Genomic DNA, 17222 nt, shown 5'->3' with positions numbered 1-17222 from the left:
TCTATATTTGATTGCAATCTCAAATAACCCTCTTCATTATACATTATACCACCATATTAATTTATGTATGATTGTCTATACCTAGTATTTAATGATCATGTATTGCACTATTAGTTCCTCTTCTATATTATTATCCAAATGAGTCATTAGAACATATTGGCCCAGAAAGAGCAATATAGGCGTGTTAAAGTGTTAATCTGGATGCAATGCCAATTCTGTTCAAGGATTCTCTGCAGCAAAAATACATGTATATTCTCAGTGAGATCCAAATTTCATTTTCAATATAATAGACACAAATATGTGAATCTAAAGTCTCTTCTCCATTAGTTATACTATTGTACAATTACTTTTATTAAGTCATCATTTGCTATGAATGTGGAGTGAGTTGGAGGGAGAGAGATGTACTCATTTAATTTGAAGTTGTGGAAATTGGGGGCATCAATTGTTTAATGGGAAGGAGGAAGATACATGGTTGGTGGGTGCTTTAAGTATCCTGTTGCAAGCTGATGGATACCTTGTACTCCTTGGTGGTGTACAAAATTGTTCCTTTTAATATTGAAGCAATTCTAGGCTCTCGAGATGATGATCTGTGCTATTTACAAACCTTGAACGCTGGTGTTGTCAAGCCTGTTGATGTCTTCGAGCTGGTTGGTGGGATTCAAAGGTGTTTAGCATGCCAAAGAATTTCTGGTACCTTTTTCTATTACACCAATGAGTCTGATGGATGAAAGGTGTTGATTGGAATTGGGATATCATGGCAAGAAAGGGTTAAATTAATTTACGGGGTGTTGAGAAGAATGAGACAAGGAAGGTCATCTCAAGACAACCAGATGGAAATTAACTCATTCAAGTGTGAGATGCTTCAATTTAGTAAGCTAAATCAAGGCAGGTCTTGCCTTTAAGATTCTAGTCAAGACAAGGAGAGAGAGGAAGGAACATTATGTGGCAATAGGGAGGAAGTTGCTTTATATTTTCCTTCCTAAACAGAATGGGCAGATGGGAGATTTTCCTCTGACAAGTTTCATGGATTGCGTTGGAGCATGGAATTTAGGAGTGCAGTAAGATGTTGTAGGAAAAGGTGAAATTCAAGGTTCCACATTTGCAGTGTTGTGAGATAGAGTAATTTTGATTGTTTATAGGAAGTTTGAATATTTTACATTTACAAGGATTGGATGACAATCTACATTTTAACTATTTAGCAGGTGTTCAAATAATTGCCAATCTTTTCTATTATTCTTGTCATGCAATTTAGAAGATTGAGGGAAATAAAGGAGAATAGCTATCTGTTTTAAAAAAAAACTTTTGGAACCACCTGTGGGGTTAGCTGAGCCATCATTTTGCAACTATTGTTTCTTATTCATCAAGTTTGTTAAGTTGTAGTGGCCCGTGGCCTGCACCACAGGCCGACACAGAAAATGGCCATCGAACACGGCGACCAGCAAAACATCGAGCGTGCTGAAACGCCAGTTTCCATAGGCCGCCGGCAGAGCGGTGAAACTGGCCATTCACTGCTGGTGGATTGCAGGGGGCCCAATCAGGGGCATCCAAGGTAACCAATCAACAGCCAGCCTGCTCAAGCCACGCCCCTGTGGTGGCACGGCCAAGCTGACTATAAAAGGAAGAGCTACCACTGAATAAATTCAGTGTCAAATAGACTCTACTGGTGTGTATGTGTGTCTTCTGCGAATTCGAGCTTCAGCTTTAGGGGTATAACCGAGAGCTATAACCTGGCTGTAGCCTTAGTGACCTCGCTACAAAGTAACCTTTTTATTTACTCACAAATATTGCAGATCTTGTACAAGTTTCTTTTAAAACTGGTTCAACTTTTTAATGCCCTTTGTTTTTTTTTAAATCTTGTAGTGTATAATTTTTTTAGGTCATCCACTTTCAATGGCAAAAGAGTAAATTGAACAATTATTTAAATGATGAGAATTGCAGCATGCTGGTATGCAGAGAGTTCCAGGAGTGCCTACACACAAAAAGGAAGTTTGAGCAATGATGTTCTGTTTGCAACTGTACAGGATACTGCACCTGCCATACTGTGTGTAATTCCAGTCCAGTTAATTGGGAAAGGATATACTGACTTTGGAGGCTGTGCAAAGGAGGTTCACTAGGTTAATTCCAGGTTTTAGTTGTCTTGGATAGAATAGGTCAAATGGATTCCCTGGCATCATAAATATTAGCGGTTTGACTTTTATTTTTGCTGGTTCTGTAGTGTCACTACATCGTCATTGTCTTACTACAGATACAATATGCTTGAAATGGTGCAAGCATGCTGTGCATTCATTGCCAGTTCGTCAATGAATTCTTTCATTGGAACAGTGGAGTTCAATATCTAATGGAGAATGATGGCAAATGTTGTAGAGATGTGGGAAGTGTAATGTTTGCAGGCAGTTAGAAATTGATATGAAATAATTACATGAGAAGGCTTGAATTTAATCCGTACAGTCCACCTTATCTTGTACTCGTGTTTTTATTTTGTTAATCTTTGACCAAAATATGAGAGTAAAATCATGGTTTTATACTGGGATTGATTTTGAAACAGCTTGATTAACACAATCAAAACTGAAAGAACAGTCATGAATTGAAACTAAGAGATGTGTAAGAAATATATTGAAAATTGTGGTAAAACCAATCCTTACTAATTGAAGTATTAAAAAGCACTGTAATACTTAAACAAAATGACAGCTAGTGGGACTGGTTTTTCCCATCTATAGCTGCTGACCATTTGTAACATTCTATTTTAATATTTTGGCTATTTAATTGAGATTTCTTTTTTAATACTATGGACCAATATTTTATTTGCAAGAATTTTCTGGGGGGCGTGGCAAGATGGCGTAGAGTCTAGACGTGCAATCTCGACCTCTCTGGCCAGATTTTTAAATACCTGTTTTTTAAGCCTTTGTTATCAAGTTTAAACTTTTTAAATTTTAGTTTAAACTATTAAGGAATTATTATGGCCACTAATGGTAAAAAGACTAAACCTCAAGTTCATAAGAAATTACATTTTCAAAGTGCTGAAGATTTGGGGCCTAGACGACTTGAAACAGCCCCAGGCTCAATCTCTTCATTGTATAAACCCCAAAGATCGCCTGTGGGGGCTGAAAAAATAATCTATTGCTCAGCAAATGAAGGATGGCGCTGGAATTACCCGTTCTCCGGAAGAAGGTGCGTGTTCCCAAGAAGTGAACCCCGATTTGGAAAGCCTTTCGATTTCGATGGAAGAAGCACACAGGAAGAAGACTCCATTGTTGGAAATGCATCAGGTAGCATTTCAATCTGAAGAAATAATTTTTCTTCGTGAATTGATGAAAAAACGAGATACTGGGGGAGACCAGCGACGAATCTCTGAGGCAGTCGCGGTGCCGTCGCTGGGAGTCCAGACTTGCAGTAAAACTTTTAAAATGCCTTCTGTTGAGTTGCAGCAGGAGCTGCAGTTACCTTGTTATGCCACTATGTCAGAGAGAGCAGAGCTGAGCTTTACTGACTGACAGTGTATGCAATTGAATGCAGTTATTCAAGCTGTTATAAAACTTTTGTTGATATCTCAAATGAATGAAATGGTTCACATGAATGCTGGTATAAGTTCAGAATTAAATATGGTTAAGACACGTGTGGATGCATCTTATGAAGAATTTAAAAAATTTCAGACTACTTTTTTGGACTGTAAACAACAAGTGACTTCTAACACAGAAAAAGTGTTGAAGGTAGAAAAATCAGTCATAGAATTAGGAGAACGTGAGAAGGAGCTAGGAAGAAAAACAGATTATTTGGAGAATCAAAGCAGAAGGAATAATGTGAAAATTGTTTGTTTGTTTGCCAAAGACTGGATTCCACAAATATTAGGGCAAGAATTTTTCTCTGGGGGATTGGCACTGGAAAGAGCCCATAGAGCTTTAAGAAGAACACCCTCAGCTGCTCAACCACCGAGACCGGTAATAATTCGATGTTTGAGTTATTTGGATAGAGGAGCAATACTTCGACTTGCAGTACACAATGCGAGACAATGACAAACCCCATTATTGATTCAAAATAGCAGAGTCTTTTTTTATCCTGATCAGAGTCAAGAGGTCATTCAACATCGACGTCGATTCAATCCAGTTAAATAAATTTTGTGGCTTAAAGGTTATAAGTCTACTTTTCGTTACCCTGCAATGTTGAAGGTCTTTTACAGAGACTATCAATTTCGGTTTTTTGAAACTGATTGTGAAGCAATGATTTTTGCTGATTTATTGCCAGATATAAGACAACAAAGACCTAGTCCACCATTATCTCCTAAAGAAAAATCTGGTTGCTCTGGAAATGGAAGAAATGGCAGAAATGGGAAAAACGGGAATGGAAAGAGTCTACCTCCTTCTGAAATGGGATCTTCGAGAATGGAATCTTCTGGATGAAAAGAAGAATTTTTTATTCTATTTTTTCTTTTGTTATTATATTTTGATGTTATTGACTGTTTGGCTGGAGAGGGAGAGATTTGCACTAAGTTCTTTACTAGTCATCAGCTACTGGTGGGTGACCCACACCCAATTTTTGTTTATGAGATTTTTGGGGGATTTCTTTTTTTTTTATTTATTAGTTTTTTTTATTTTTAAATTTTTTTTAGCTTTTAATTTGTGATTTTTTTTATTGGAGGGCCTATACATGTTGATTTGAGTTTTTATATAAAGATATTATTGGTATTTAGTAATAATAATAGATATGTCAAAGTTGAGGTTTGCTACTTTTAATCTTCGAGGATTAAATAGTACGATTAAACATAAGCAAGTCTTCTCATATATTAAGAAAATGAAAATTGATATTGCTTTTTTTTAACAAGAAACACATTTGAATGTGAAGGAAAGCGTGAAATTAAAAAGGGATTGGGTTGGGCATATATATATTTCTTCATTTAATTCTAAAGCTATAGGTGTAGCAATTTTGATACATAAAAATTTATCTTTTGAATTACAATCAATGGAGGAAAAGGCAGGATATATTCTTAAATTGAAATGTAAGATTTTTAGTGAATTTTGGACTTTACTTAATATTTATGCTCCAAATGCAGATGATGAAGTATTTATTTCAGATGCATTTTTATGTTTGGGTCAGGCTAATGATAATATTTTAGTTGGTGGTGATTTTAATTGTGTTTTGGAACCTTTATTAGATAAATCTCCGAAGAAAGTTAAAAATTCCAAGATGGCAATTCAGGTCCAGCGTTGATAAAAGATCTTAATTTAGTAAATATTTGGAGATGTCTTAATCCGACAGAGAAAGATTTTTCCTTTTATTCATCTAGACATGAATCGTTTTCAAGGATTGACTTCTTTTTAGTATCGGCACATTTACAAGGGAAAATACAACAAGCGGAATATAAAAGTTGGGTGATTTCAGATCATTCTCTGTTATATTTTACATTTAAGACTTCTGAGAAAATTCAAATAGCTTATCGTTGGAGGTTTAATACAATGTTGTTAAAAAAATAGAATTTATTGATTTTTTGAAAAAACAAATTAATTTTTTTTAAAGAAAGTTCTAATTCTGTTCAAAGTAAGTTTGTATTATGGGATGCTATGAAAGCCTATTTGAGAGGACAAATAATTAGTTATAATTCTAAAATAAAAAAGAATCGATTAAATCAGTCTTGAATTAGAGAAACAGATCAATGAGTTAGAAAAAGGAATTTCAGAAAGATGCTACAGAAGATCAGAAAATAAAATTATCTAGGCTGAAATTGAAATATAATACTTTGCAATCTTATCAATTTGAATGTGTGATAGGACTAAACAACGGTATTATGAATGGGGAGAGAAAGCACATCAGGTACTGGCGTGGCAATTAAAGAAAGAACAGATATCGAGAACTATTAATGCTGTGGGATGGAATTCTCTTATTACTTATGAACCTTGTGAGATTAATGATGAATTTTATTCATTTTATAAAAAGTTATAGACATCTGAAGGAAAACAGGAAACTGGATCGATTGATTTTTTTTTAACCACAGTTAAATTTACCGATATTAGAGGATGGAGATATACAGGAGTTAGAAAAACCAGTTACTGATTTGGAAATTAAAATGGCTATGCTGGAAATGCCGAACAGTAAATCGCCTGGTGATGATGGATTTTTGGTTGAATTTTATAAATTTTTTAATGATGATTTATCTACAGTGTTTGGGGATGTATTACGTCAAGTTGGAGAACATTATGAATTTCCTGAGTCTTGTTCTAGTGCTTTAATTACAGTAATTCCTAAAAAAAATAAAGATCCTTTGAAAGTATCTTCATATAGACCAATTTTGTTGTTAAACGTAGATTATAAAATAATAGCTAAAATATTAGCGAATAGATTGGCTAAACTTTTACCAAAGTTGATTCATATTGATCAAACAGGTTTTATAAAGAATAGATATGCTTCAGATAACATTTTGCACGTGATTAGTTTGATTAATAGATTTTTACAATCTTTGGATCATCCGATGGTGATTTTCTTAGATGCAGAAAAAGCATTTGATAGAGTTGAATTGAATTTTTTGTTTAAAGTTTTGGAGAAATTTAAGTTTGGTCCTTTTATTGGTTGGATTAGGGCTCTATATAGTAAACCGGTAGCTAGAGTATTGATGAATGGTTTGAGTTTGGAATCTTTTAAGTTAACTCGATCAACTAGTCAAGGTTGTCCTTTATCACCAGCTTTGTTTGCATTAGTGATTAAACCTTTAGCACAGTTAATAAGACAAAATACACAGATACAAGGTATGAAAGTTTTAGACGAGGGGTATAAAATTAATTTATTTGCTGATGATGTATTGGTGTATTTAATAAACCCAGCTCAGTCACTTTTGCATTTGAAGGAATGTTTAATACAATATGGATATCTTTCTGGATATAAAGTTAATTGGGAAAAAAGTGAAATATTACCAGTAAGTGAAGGAGATTATTCAGTTTATAAGAATATTATTAATTTGAAGTTGACTGATCGAATTAAATATCTGGGTATAATTTTGAATGTTAATTATCAATCTTTATATAAATTAAATTATGCTCCGTTAATGAAAAAAATTAAAACTGATTTGATTAAGTGGAAAGATTTACCTATTAATTTACTGGGAAGGATAAATACAATTAAGATGAATATTTGTTTCAATCTATTCCGTATTTACTTGATAAAATGTTTTTTCGAGATTTAAATAAAATGGTTAGGGAGTTTTTATGGAGGGGTAAATTTTCGAAAGTAGCTTTGAATAAATTAACTTGGAAATATGAGTTAGGGGGACTATGTTTACCACATTTTCAAAATTATTATGAGGCAGCCCAACTTAAATTTATTAGTTAATTGATGGATTTGGTACGGCCTCCTAGTTGGGCTAAAATTGAAATGACAAGTATTTTTGAATTTGAATACATCAATTTTTGTTTAGGTGGAATACAAATTTGTTACAACAATATAATGTGCCTATACTAAAACATTTAATGAAATTATGGATAAAGAAAAATAAAATGATAGGCTCTAGGGGTAAATTATTGGCTTTGACTCCATTGTATAATAATCAACTTATTTCTTTTTCAATACATAATCAAAATTTATTGCATTGGAGATTTAAAGGTGTGAAAATTTGGGAGATTGTTTTAAATAGGGTAAGTTTTTGTCTTTTAATCAGATGAGGGAAGATTTTGATATTGATAAGAATTCTTTATTTCTTTATTATCAAATTCAATCTTTGGTAAAATGTATGTTTGGTGGAGATATGATTTTACCTAAAATGACTAAATTTGAGACTTTTCTTATGAAGGTACCAAAGAAGGGTTATATTTCATTTATGTATCAAATATTACAGGATGGTATGGATAAAAAGGGTTGGGATAGATGTAAAACCAATATTGGTTTTATTTTTTCTGAAGATGATTGGTTAGATATCTATTATGATAGTGTAATTAGATTGAAAAATGCACGTTATGCAAAGATTAATTACAATTTTTTACATCAATTATATTTGACACCTGAAAAATTTTTAAAATATGGTTTTAATGATTAAGATTTGTGTTTTAGATGTGGCGATACGGTTGGAACATTTTTTCATGCTGTTTGGTTATGTATACATATACAATCTTTTTGGAAGAAAATTCAATCGTTTTTAGAATATCTGTATAAGATTGAAATAGTTTTATATCCAACAGTATTTTTATTGGGTAGTTTGCAACCTCTGAAAGACTTGGGATTAGATAAATTCCAGCTTACTTTTGTATATTTAGCTTTATCCATAGCAAAAAAATGTAATGCTAGTACATGGAAAGATACAAATATGATTGATATTAATAGATGGAATAATGAGATGAAATATTGTTTAATAATGGAAAAAATTACGCATGTTTCACATGATAATTATAATTTTTTTGTTAATAAGCAGCTGTAATACTCGGAATATTTACATTTCAATTTATATTGATTAGATTTTAATATGTATATTTAACTTTTTTTTAATATTCTTTCTTTTTTCTTATTTTATGGCTCTCCTTAAGAGAGTTGGCTGAAGGGGGGGGGGTTCTTTTCTTTTTTTCTATATATATTAAAAAAATGTTCATGTTCATGTTTAATTGTCATATTATTTGTTTTTTGAACGAATAAATAAAGTTAAAAAAAAAAGAATTTTCTGCTTCTAGCCACAGAATGCACATGAGATCATACTCGCAGTATTGTGTGCAGTGTTAAAAAGTTTCCCATCTTGCCGGGATGGGAAAGCTTCAAGGATAGGCTGGAACTTTTTTCCCCTGGAGTATTGAAGGCTGAGTGATGACCTTATGGAGGTATATTAAATCACGAGGAACAGAGATGAGTAAATAGTCATAACATTTTTCCCAAGATCCATAGCAAGAGACTATGGGTTCAAGGAAAGATTTATAACAGATTGATTAGACGACTCTTCCACACACAGTGACATAGATATGTTGGACAAGCTGCAAGCATCCTATGGTAGTCACCCCTGTTTAAGCATAATATATTAGTTTTAGATCTAATTATTTCCCCTTCCATCTGAATGAGAAATTCAATCATACTATGATCACTATTTCCCAGATGGTCTCTGACTATTACATCATTTACTCTACCTATCTCATTGCACAACACTAGATCCAGGAGAGCATTTTCTCTTGTGGGGTTCCTTAACATGCTGCTCAAGAAAGCTATCGCGGATGCATTCCAGACTCCCATGACCAACTTGATTTTCCCAATCTATGTGGAAGTTAAAGTCCCCCATGACTACTGCCGTATCATTATTACATGCCTCACTTATCTCTCTATTTATTTCCTGTGCCACTAAACTATTGTTATTTGGTGGACGATAGATAACACCCACCAATAATTTTTTTTCCCTTTGTTATTCTTTATCTTTACCCAAATGGACTCAACATTATGCTCTTTAGATCTTATATCATTCCTCTCTACTGCCTGGAGCTCATCTTTGATTAAGAGTGAAACTCCACCCCCCTTACCATCCTGTCTATCTCTTTGCACCACCTGATACCCTTGAAAGTTTAATTCCCATTTAGGGTCACCTTGTAGCCATGTTTCCGTGATGGCTACCAAATCATAGGCATGGGTACCGATTTGCACCTCAAGTTCACTAACCTTATTTCTAATAATCCGGGCATTCAGGTAAAGTGCCCTTATGCTCTTTGTCCTTTTAATATCTAGTGACTTCTGTAACCTTTTCTTTTGATTTTTCTGCCCACTATTTTTCTTTGTAATTTTCTTAAGACTATCATTGACCTGAAAACTCACTGCACCATCTGATTTTTTAATTTCTCCTCATATTTCTCTTCATCATATTTGAAAAAGTTAGATGAGTTACTTGTGTGACAGATTGTTATATTTTATATTGTATATAGATATGTTTTAAAGGAGATAATTTATGTGGGGCTTTTAGTGTAGGTCACACACAGACAGAAACACTTCAAAAGAGATCTCATTTAAAATGCTGGACCACTTGCAAGCACCTTGATTCACAGCTATTTTCCCACAGTCAGTACAAACTGGAAACAATATCTCCTCCTTGCTGACGATCAACACAGGCACACCTCAAGGATGCGTGCTTAGCCCACTGCTCTACTCACTATATACCATGACTGTGTGGCTAGGCCCAATTCCAATGTTATCTACATATTTGCCTATGACACCATGGTTGTAGGCAAAATCACAAAGGACAATGTAGAAGCGTACTGGAGGGAGATAAATCAGCTAGTTGAATAGTGTCACAACAAGAAGTGTTCAATCAGTGTTAGCAAAACCAAGGCGAGTATTGTGAACTTCAGGAGAAAGTCAGGAGAACACAAACCAGTCCTCATCGAGGGCACACTAGTAGAGAGAGTCAAGATCTTCAAATTCCTTGGTGTCAACATCTCTGATGATCTGTCCTGGAGCCTCTACATTCATGCAGTCAGAAAGAAGGCTTGCCAGTGGCTATACTTTATGAAGAGTTTGAGGAGATTTGATATGTCAAAGAAAACTTTTGAAAACATCTAGAGGTGTACTGCGGAAAGCATTCTGGTAGTATGGACGGGCCAATGCCCAGGACAAAAAAAAAATCTTCAGAGACTTGTTTACTTGGCCTGGGACATGATGGGCACCAGTCTTCACTCCATCAAGGATATCTACAAGAGGCAGTGTCTTAAGAAAGCGACTTCTATCCTCAAGGACCGCACCACCCAGGCCGTCTTCACTCTGCTACCGTCGGGAGAAAGGTAAAGGAGCCTGAAGATGTCCACTCGGCGGAAGAAGGACAGCTTCTTCCCCGCTGCCATCTCATTCCTGACTGAACAATGAACCACAGACACTGCCTTCCTTTGAATTTTTCTTCCACTATCTTTATTTATTTTGTAAGGTGGTTTTTATATGAACGTCTGCACTATGATTCTGCACAAAAGAGCGAGTTCCGTGACTTGTTCATGACAATAAATTCTGATTCTGAGATCAACCTATATGGGTTACCCCTTTGCCTATTTTCTCATTGCCACGTCCATAAAATAGGGCTGCATGTGTGATTAGTACCATGGGGACTGATAATTGCACTGTATAAATTTGTTTTTCAAAGTGGATGATTTTTGAACCCCTTAAATATAGTCACTTGCATAGTTTTCAGTAGTTACTCCTAAAAAGTTTGCCAAAGATCTGATTTGCTGCCTGCTGTTACTGCAGAGTAACTGAATAGGTGGAATTTGTTATGGATTGAAGAAATAACAATGTATTAATTAGTCTTGGTCCATGATCAGATTTAAAATATTGATGTCATAATGTAGATTGAAAGCCAATGGTTATTTCAATTTTATAGCTTATTTGTGAACTGTTTTTCCCAGGTATTAAATTCCATCTATTCAAATATATTTCAAATGAAGGTCAATGTCATTGACAGAATATGACTGCCTATTAAGCGAGGAAAATTTATTTTCATGCTTGTGGGCTGTTTTTTCTGTACATCTTCAAAAATTGCAGAATATCTCTGAACATGATTATCTCAAGTCAGATTAGAATCTTTCTATCCAGGAGGTAAATTTTGGTACATTAGAGCAATATTGCTTGATCTTACCGAAACAACACATTAAGGTTAAATGCAGTTGTTCACCTTCAAACTCAAATCTATTTACTGTTTCGAGATGGCCACTGATAGAGGTAGGTTCAGAACAAATATAATTCTGAGCCAAATATTGCTCCCTTTTCAAAGTTCTACTTCAAATCTTACCTGCTGAAAAGTCACACCCAAAATGTGAGCCAGTTTCCACTTGCTGGGTGAAATTACCTAGAAATGTAGTGCCATTTACACTTGCACAACAAATTCAACCCACTCTGGAAGTTCTGTTTCAGTTTGACAGTTGTGTATAGGATGCCATCGTTCCTGGAACTTTTATGCCATGATAGCAAGGCGCCAGCCAAAAGTCTACTCTTTTTAATTCAAACAAGCACAAAGAAAAAGGGTGGAATAGACAAAAGTGCTGGAGAAACACAACAAGTTTCACCAACACTTTTGTGCATTACACTACAATCACAGAATCAGCAGACATTCTTGTTTAACAACAAAGAAATAGAAAATGACTTCACTCACCATTGGTACATGGATGTGCGTACCCTAAAGGTGCAAACGGACCAGAGAGAACTACTTTGATTGGAAGGGAGCTAGCTAGATATAACATTGACAAGACTGCACTGAGTGAAACTCATCTGGCAGGTGAGGGGCAACTGACAGAGAATAGCTGTACATTTGATGCTCTTCTGGTCAGGTTGTCGTAATGAAGTGTGTAAGGAAGCAAGTGTTGGCTTCAAAGTCAACACTAAAATTCTCGGCAGTTTAACATTTCCACAAGTCACACTGAGGAACAGCAAAATACTCCTCTGATCAGTGTCCTCTGATCTCGCAATGACATATGACAATGAAGCCAAAGTTAATTTCTATGAAAATCTGGTTTCCATAATCTCAGCTGTGAAACAAAGTCATCATTCTTGATATCTTTAATTTATGGATTGAAGGAGCCAATCAAGTTTGAAAGGAAGTGTAGTGAACTGCTGTATACTCATTTATCTGGCTCCACCCCACTCTGTGACTGTACCCGTGGCTCCTTCCTCTTGACCCTGTATAAAGGCTCCAACAACATATACCCTCCCCAGAAAGCATGGGTTACAGCACAGGATGACCTTCAAGTTTATTGTAAATAAAAGCCTATTGTTCTGTAACTCCAGTCTTTCGAGTTATTGATAGCGCATCAAGGAGGCACAAGTGAAAATGAAGTTGGAATATGAAATGTGTATAACCTGATCATAACCAACACCATCTTTTGTCAATCAAATTGTCGCAAAATCTCTTGGATGTATCCATACTTCAGGCACTAATGGATTATATTACTGTCAGGAAAAATGTCAGCAAAACATAACAGTGACTAAGACTACATGTGGTGCAGATTCCTGGATGTATCACAGGCTTATTATCTCCACACCCAGACCAAATGGCATTCCCACAGCATAAAGTCTGTATAATAATTACTCATTAAGGAAGGAATTTTTTTTCTGCACATCTTCAAAAAAATGGCAGAATACTGCATCCCTGAATATGATTATCTCAAGTCAGATTAGAATCTCTCTATCCATCAGGGAAACAAACTTGCAAACAAACCTCAGGATGGAACAGTGAAGCAAGAATTTGTTACAGAACTTGACAACTAGTTAGCTAATCTGAACCTCAGTCCAGATACTGTTGAGAATAATTGGGCTCTGTATATAGAACTGCCAATTGGAAAGCCTAGATCAAAGGCAAAGAAACAACCAATCTGGTTCAATGAACATGATGAGTATATCACAAGAACACAAACTTCACAGAGTGACCCCACATTCATTGCTCAAATGGACGCCTTTTTCAACATTGGCCAAATGTTTGAGAAGAAGCCCCTCAAGGTGCAGGATCAGTGGCTCAACAATAAAGCAGAGTAAATGCGAGGATGAGAACTATGCTGATTGGAAGGACTCTTAATACCTTCATTGCTGCTCTAAAATCTGAATGTGCCCCTCAGCAGGTTCAATTCTACTGAGTGTGGATGGACTGACACATCACCAAAAAGAAGCAGATCTGAGGGAGGTGGATTAGGCATTTCAAACCTGTCCTAGACTACCTCAAATGAGATCAGATGCCGCGACTTCAATGACCCTCCATCTTGCTGAACCCACGCACCTGGCAGAAGTACGAAGGTCAACTATTACATAGAAAAGCTCTGAGTGAGGCTGTTAAACAGCATGTAGCTGTTGATGAGAAACTGACAGACCTACTTCAGGTGCTACTGGCTTCAAGGATATTTTGATTTCACACACCACAAGCTATCAAGTGATAATCAAAGGTATCTCTTTTCATTTGACTGCTGGTTAAAAAAAAATCATCACTTGAGCCCTCCTGCTGTTTACTCCATATTGTGGGAAACCTATTTCCATAAAGTCAACATGGTTCCTGTTAAAGGCAATGGGGGAGTGAACCTTAGCCTCACAGCAAGACCACTCTGAGATATGCCTGGAACAAATCTGCCGCCTGTTCACTACCTTTGTTGATCTCATCAGTGCTTTCAGCAATATCTTCCATCAGCCCTCAAGAAAATGTACAGCTGTCCCGAAGGGTTCATCAGTTTTCCGACAATTCTGTGACAATAAGATGGCCAGAGTGATGGTTGATGGAGAGTCTTCAGTCCCATTTCTTCAATCATCAGTGGGTGTTAAACAAGGCTGTGTGCAGAGTTCAACACTGCTTGGCAACCCTGTATGATACACACTCTCATAAAGAAGATGGAGTACAGTACTGGTTATGCTCTTTTCAACCTAAGGAGACAATCACACAAAACCAAAGTACGATAACCCACCTTGAGGAACATTCTCTGTGCTTATGACTGTGAATTCAATGCAGCCTCAGAAGCTGATATGCAGGAGATTTGCTGGATAAATTTGCCAATGTCCGTGACAACTGTAGCCTCACAATTAGCAGAAAGAAAACAAGGTATGCACTAAACACCTCATACACAGAACCAAACATCCTTGTGAATGATCGAAGGCTTTCAATAGTGGACAAATCCTAAGCAGCACTCTCTCATGACCAGTCAACACTTGATCTCCTATTAGGAAACCAGGTAGGTCAGGTGACAGAAATATGTGTAGGCAAACATTTTGAGTCCAGAAACAATAATGCCATTAGTTTCAATTTAATTATGGATAAGGATAGGTCAGGTCCTCAAGTTGAGATTCTAATTTGGAGAAAGGCCTATTTTGTGGAAATGAAAAATGATCTATGAAGGGTGGATGGGGATAAGTTGTTTTATGGCAAGGATAAGTTCAGTAAGTAGAAGCCCTTCAAAGGCAAAATTTCGATAGTGCAGAGTTTGTATGTTCCTGTCAGGATTAAAGGCAAAAATTAACAGGAAAAGAGAACCTTGGTTTTCAAGGGATATTAGCAACCTGGTTAAGAGGAAGAGAGAGGTGTACAGTAGGTATAGGCCATAAGGAGCAAATGAGTAGAGAAAATGTAAGAGAATACTTAAGAAGGAAATCAGGAAGGCAAAAAGAAGACATGAGGTTGCTTTTGCAGATAATGTGAAGGGTTTCTGCAAGTATGTTAAGAGTAAAAGGAGAGTAAGGGACAAAACTGGTCCCCGAGAAGATTAGAGTGGTTATATATGTGTGGAGCTTTATGAGACGGGGGAGATCTTAACCAGGTATTTTTTTACATCAGTATTTACTTGGGAAACTGGCATGATGCATAAGGAAGGAAGAGAAACAAGCAGTGGTAGCATGGATCATAGAAAGATTAAAGTGGAGGAGGTGTTTGCTGCCTATTCCCTTGGACCTTGATGGAGACTGGTGTAGAAATTACAGGGGCCCTGGAAGAACTATTTAAAATGTCCTTAGCCACAGATGAGGATTGGAGGGTAGCTCATGTTGTTCTGTTGTTGAAAAAGGCTTCAAAAGTAAACCAGGAAATTACAAGCCAGTGATCCTGACGTTCGTTGTGGGAAAATTATTGGACGGTGTTCTGAGAAATAGGATATTATAAATATTTGGACAGTTAAGGGCTGATTAAGGATTGTTAGCATGGCTTTGTATGTGGTAGATCATGTTTAATGAATCTTATACAGTTTTTTGAGGAGATTACCAAGAAAGTATATGAAGGAAAGGCTATGGATGTTGTCAAATGGACGTTAGGCCTTTGACGAGGTCCCACATGGGAGGTTAGTTCAGAAGGTTCAGTCACTAGGTAGTTGTAAAATGGATTCAAAATTGGCTGAATGAGAGAAGACAGAGTGGTCGTGGACTGGAGGTCTGTGATCAGTGGTGTGCCTCTGTGATCAGTATTGGGACCATTGTTCTTGTTGTCTACATCAATGATCTGCATGATAATGTAGGAAATTAGATCAACAAGTTTGTTGATGACACTAAGATTGGAGGCATTGTGGACAGTGAGGAAGACTTTCAAAGCTTACATAGGGATCTGGACCAACTGAAAAAATAGACCAAAAGATGGCAGATGGAGTTTAATGGAGACAAGTGTGAGGTGTTTTCTATTGGACTAATCAAGGTAGAACATACACAGTAAATGGTAGGTCACTGAGAAGTACAGAGGAATAAAGGGATCTGGGAATACAGATACATAATTCCCTGAAAGTGGTGTCACATATAAACAGGGTTGTAAAGAAAGCTTTTATCATCTTAGCCTTCATAAATCAAAATATTGAGTATAGGAGTTGGGATGTTATGGTGAGGCCAAATTTGGAGTATTGTGTGCAGCTCTTGTCACCAAACTATAGGAAGGATATTAGTAAGATCGAAAGAGTGCAGAGAAGATTTACTAGGATGTTGCCCAGACTTCAGGAATGGAATTAGAGGGAAAGTTTAAACAGGTTAGGACTTTATTCCTTAGAGCGTAGAAGAATAAGAAGAGATTTGATAGAGGTTTACAAAATTATGAAGGGAATAGACAAAGTAAATGAGAGTAGGCTCATCTTAGATTGGGAAAAATAAATACAAGAGGACATGGCTTTGGGTAAAAGAGAAGAGGTTTAGGGGAAACATTAGGGGAACCTCTTCACTTAGAGAGTGGTGGGAGCTTAGAATGAGCTGGTAAATGCAGGCTCACTCTTAAGTTTTAAGAATAAATTGGATAGATACATGGATGGGAGAGGCCTGAAGGGTTATGGAATGGGTGGAGATCTGTGAGACCAGAGGAATTATGTTTTGGTAAAGACTAGAAGGGCTGAATGGCCTTTTTTTCTGTCCTGTAGCTTTTTTTTCTTTCGGACTTTTATTAGATTCCCAGTTGTATTTAAAATTTAGGTGTACAATGCTTACAAATTAAAAACCGGTATTCCAAAATTTCAAATTGACAAGATATTAAATAAGTTTAAAAACTAATTAGTTTTCTATGGTTCTGAAAAAATGATGACAAAGTCAACAACAGGATTGCAAAAGCCAGCTCTGCTACTGGAAGACTGAGAAGTAAAGTATGAGAATGAAGAAACATCCAAAAGACCAAGCTGAAGTGTTTATGCTGTTGTCATGATGACCTTGCTCCATCCTTGCAAGACTTGGGCAGTGTACAGCAGACAGCTTAATCACTTTCACATGATCTTTCTGGGTAGAATCCTTCATATCGAATGGCAAGACAGGATTGCAGATACACCTTCACGTTATCTACAAACTGTTGAAAGAATCAAAGATCAAATGATCAGGATGTATTAGAA

At 36.2% G+C, this 17222-nt stretch overlaps 1 long non-coding RNA gene across 3 annotated transcripts in view; it reads left to right on the top strand.

Annotated features, from left to right (window-relative positions):
* LOC138763864 (uncharacterized) overlaps positions 1-17222 on the top strand; it is a 77794-nt gene that overhangs the window by 27842 nt on the left and 32730 nt on the right. The window lies entirely within an intron of this gene.

The sequence above is a fragment of the Narcine bancroftii genome, chromosome 5 (assembly GCF_036971445.1).
Source record: "Narcine bancroftii isolate sNarBan1 chromosome 5, sNarBan1.hap1, whole genome shotgun sequence".
In the NCBI taxonomy this organism is placed as follows: domain Eukaryota; kingdom Metazoa; phylum Chordata; class Chondrichthyes; order Torpediniformes; family Narcinidae; genus Narcine; species Narcine bancroftii.
This window is presented reverse-complemented; position numbering and strand designations above follow the sequence as displayed.